This window comes from Trichechus manatus, unplaced genomic scaffold (assembly GCF_000243295.1).
Source record: "Trichechus manatus latirostris isolate Lorelei unplaced genomic scaffold, TriManLat1.0 scaffold00078, whole genome shotgun sequence".
NCBI classification, from domain to species: Eukaryota; Metazoa; Chordata; class Mammalia; order Sirenia; family Trichechidae; genus Trichechus; species Trichechus manatus.
Genome location: NW_004444014.1, coordinates 6,016,073 through 6,020,945, shown reverse-complemented (window position 1 = coordinate 6,020,945; position 4,873 = coordinate 6,016,073).

Here is a 4,873-nt window from a genome sequence, read left to right as displayed (position 1 = left end):
ATATAATATATATTATATATATCTATATATAGATATAATATATATATTTGATAATGAGCATATGAGAAAATTTTTTTAGCTTTTTTTTGAGTTCTTTTGTTTGTCTTATTACCCCTTATCTCTCAATCTTTAAAATACTGTTTGCCCACCTACGGACTTGTAATTATGGCCTCTTATATTCAGCAGTGTAAATTCTAGTAAAACAAACCTGTCAGCCTGAATACTGGAGTTAATGAATGAATCAATGAATAAATTGTAAGTAGCCTTACCTTTATTCTATTTGATGTTTTAAACCTGAAGTTTCCTGATCTCTTTCTTGAGCTATTCCACCAATTGCCTTACATATGGCACATCAGTTGGAACTCAGTTTTGTCCAGGCTGAGACATTATGCAATACTGTACAATATTCAGCAAGCAGCATCACAATGTCAAAATGGCCCCTTAGACTATTATCACTCAGGAGTCTGGGCTGAGCATGGCATTAATTTCCACTGTGTATTCCACCCACCAACTCTCTCCTGGGTAAGAGGGTTCATCTGTCACCCAAAAGACTGGACACTGGCCTGGAGAGCATTATTTCTCTCACCTTTGAACGCAAGTAGTTGATAAGTAATGTTGTTGCTACCTTCCGACTCACTAGAGAAGAACAAGCCCCTCTGGAAGCAATTACCAATCCTGGTGGTCAATAGGTGAGCTATAGCTCCTGTACCCTGGCTGGTATTTCAACAATTTGACCAAATATCCTAGTTTTGTAAAGCTGGTCATCTACTGCATGCTTAAAAGATAACAGCACAGTAAGGGAGTATCTAATGACCTCCCCAGCTGATAAATCACCAAATTTTTGATATGATATTTGAACAAAGTCACATTTGTCCTCTGCAGATTTTCCAACTCCTAGACTCCAGTTCATGGGTCAGTGAATGAGGTTTACCAGGTCTCAAATCTCTCTTGTACTTTCCTGTTTTCCCAAACACTTTATAATCATTAGTATCACATAGTAACATCATATACATTCTGAACAAGCAATGAAATAAAATTCCTATAGAGAGATGCTACAACTATTTCTTCTAATTTACCAATTTGACATCTAGAGGATTGAGGTGGCTTAGGACAGGCGTCACTGGCTAGATAATTATGAGGCTTTAACTGATTTGTTTTGAAGCCAGCTGCCACATCTTCCTTTGTTTGTCAATATCTTAAATTTCCTGCACACTCCTCCTGCCCTAAGCAGCAATGATACGACTTCAGGGAAATTAAAATTAACATTTATTTAGGAAAGCAATGTACATATATATATGATAACGAGCATATGAGAAAAATTTTTTAACCTTTTTTTTGAGTTCTTTTGTTTGTCTTATTACACCTTATCTCTCCATCTTTAAAATATGAGCATCAAAGGCTTTTGGGGACTCTGGGTTCTATTATGATATTAGCTGTTCTTCCACCTGGACAGATCTATTCCATCTCTCCCAAATCTGATGGAGAAAAAGTCACGGTGATCTTCAGTAATTAGTCAATACACCTGGAGGATCTGAGTATATTACCAGCTTCTATCAGGTAGTAACAGTTCTCTCCAGGACATAAAATGCTAGTCGCCAGTTCTGATAGCCTAGGAGGATGAACTTTGATGACTAACAAAACCATGGCCATCCACCTCAGTTGAGAAGACGAGCCACAGATCTCCACTGCACAGAATGATAGTCTTAATAAAATATGAATCTGACTTCGACACCCTGGACTGGAATCTACCATGGTCTTGCTGCTTACAGAGGCATCCAGGCACCTCATGGTCTGATCCCTACTTACCTCTCTAGTATCATAGCTCAAGATTCTCCAATACTCCCTTTGTACAGCAGGAACATCAAACTGCATGCAATCCACACTCCTCCGGCACTCCTCATTTCCCCAACACCTCCACACTTTCCATGCTGCTTCTTACCTCTCTGTCATTGCTGAATTTTCCCTTCAATGTGGAATGCTCTGAGTCTGTCTCATATAGACAGTGATGGTACACAGTGTGCTGTGTTTTCCTATTTATGGTTCCTGGCTAGACAAAAATACATGCCCTGAGGTTTGGATTAAGAAATACTGAAAACTATTTTTTGTATAAGGTTGAAGTTTCTACAGTGTATGGATTTCTAAATCAAGATGTAAGCCCTTAATAAAAGGTTTCCTGAATGTTAAACACAGAATGAGATTCTTAGCTGACAGCTTTTGGAACCAGTTGTTTGAAAGTCTAAAATGTACTCAGATACCATATTTTTACAAATATAACATGTGCCTTCTGTGTTTTTTGCCAGCCTCACTCTCCCCCATGAGGTATTTTCATAAGCGCACTATGCTAATTTTTTACAGCAAAACGTGGAAGAGGACTGGCATGGCTGCACTTGTGAAGGTGCCTTGCGGGGGGAGGGAGCAGCTGGCAAACAAACGCAGAAGGCACGCGTTATTTGCGTAAAAATACTGCAGATCAGTGAACATTTATTTATCCTGTCTAATCAATGCACTTCTCCAAGAAAATAAAGAACCAGGAAGTAAAAGGCACAGTGCATACCCTCAAAGAGTTTACAGATGAGCTGACATGGAATCCCCATTAATTATAAAAATATATACATGAGGTGCCAAGTGAATAGTGTGTAAACAATGAGTAAAACTGGAAGAGGTAGAAAGGAATTTGGGGGTTGTGGGATGGAGGCAGAGATAGATTACCTAATAAGCAAGGTAAACACATGCTTAGGGCATCTATAAAACAGGAGCACCAGTTGCCCAAAGCAAAGACCCAGAGATGCCAAGCAGAAAGGAGACAAGGGAACTGGAAGGGCACTAACTGAAACTGATATCATTTTATAAATTTTGTATATCATAACAATTTTCCTTTTCATTTTGGACCAATCCGGTATAACCTAATATTCAGTTCTCTCTTGTCAACTGCATAAGAGAACGTGCCAGCAGCACTATAATTACGTGACGATGTATCTGGTCCTGTGCAAAGCTAACTAAAACGCCTCTTCAGACTGAGCATACCCTTATATTTGCATCGTGCATGCTCTTTGTGATCACTCTTATCCCTGTCAGTATCAACAGTAGTCCAATGAGCTCTGAAGACACAGCGTCATAGGATGGAAAGTGTGTGCACAAGTTTTTAAGTATTATTTCAAGACGAGAAACACTCGTGAAGATCTGCAAAGGACCTGCCAACAAACATCGTACACAAACAAATGTAATTATTTCTGACTGCCTTGTAAGTACTATTTCTTTTGACTACCTCAGACCTGAAGAACAAAATTATATGTTGCAAATCAATATTTTTACTTATTAATTTTCATATATAAACTTTTGTATTAACACACAAACTCAAATGTAAATTTTATTTTATAAATTTTACTTTTTTATAAATTGTATTTATTTTCAATTATTCAAATTTATTTGCTATGGTAGAACCAAATTTTAAAAATGACATAATTTTATATCCAGGTAAAATGAAACAACAACAACTAAATGGGGCACAAAAACAAAAGCTCACAGAAGATACAAACAAAAGGATTTGTGAATCCTAAAGACAATTCCAAAATTAACTTCCTTTTTAAAATGTAATGAATCAGAAGAGACTTCTTCCACTGAATGCTCCAGTCTAATGAATGCAAATCATTGTACTAGTACTGTTAGTGCTGAAATTACTAATAGCAATACGAATGTAACAGAATTTATTACAAATTCCGCATCCATTCCTTGCTGTAGTAAAAAGATTAATAATGGTGTAGAAAGTGAAAATATTTTAGAATCTGAAATTGTTGCATTTGCAGATCCCATAAATAGCAAAATACAGATCCTGCTTTGTGGAATAATTTTTCTTCTAATGATGTTATTTACTGAATAGAAAGAGGTCCAAATGATCGCTAGCATCACAGTGGACCATTTGAAAATTTCTGTCAAAAATTTCCAGATAGTAAATAAACAAGTTTCTGTTGTTCTTGTTGTTAGGTCAGTACACTACTGCAGCTGCTTTTGAATGATCTTCAGCAAAATTTTACTTGTATGTGATATTAATGATATTATTTGATAATTTCTGCATTTGGTTGGATCACGTTTCTTGGGAATAGACATAAATATGGATCTCTTCCAGTCAGTTGGCCAGGTAGCTGTCTTCCAAATTTCTTGGCATAGACAAGTGAGCACTTCCAGAGCTGCATCTGTGTGTTAAAACATCTCAATTGATATTCCGTCAATTCCTGGAGCCTTGTTTTTCTCCAGTGCCTTCAGTGCAGTTCGGACTTCTTCCTCCAGTGCCATCGGTTCCTGATCATATGCTACCTCTTGAAATGGTTGAATATGGAACAATTCTTTTTGGGATAGTGACTCTGTGTATTCCTTCCATCATCTTTTGATGCTTCCCGCATCATTTAATATTTTCCACATAGAATCCTTCACTATTGCAGCTGGAGGCTGGAATTTTTTTTTTTTTCAGTTTTCAGCTTGAGAAATGCCGAGCGTGTTCTTCCCTTTTGGTTTTCTATCTCCAGCTCTTTGTACATGTCTTTATAATACTTTACTTTGTCTTCTCAAGCCACCCTTTGAAATCTTCTGTTCAGCTCTTTTCCTTCATTTCTTCCTTTTGCTTTAGCTACTTGATGTTCAAGAGCAAGTTTCAGAGTCTCTTCTGACGTCCATTTTGGTCTTTTCTTTCTTTCCTGTCTTTTAATGACTCTTGCTTTCTTCATGTATGATGTCTTGATGTCATTCCACAACTCATCTGGTCTTCGGTTATTCGCGTTCAATGGGTCAAATCTATTCTTCAGATGATCTCTAAATTCCGGTGGGATATACTTAAGGTCGTACTTTGGCTCTCATGGACTTGTTCTAATGTTCTTCAGTT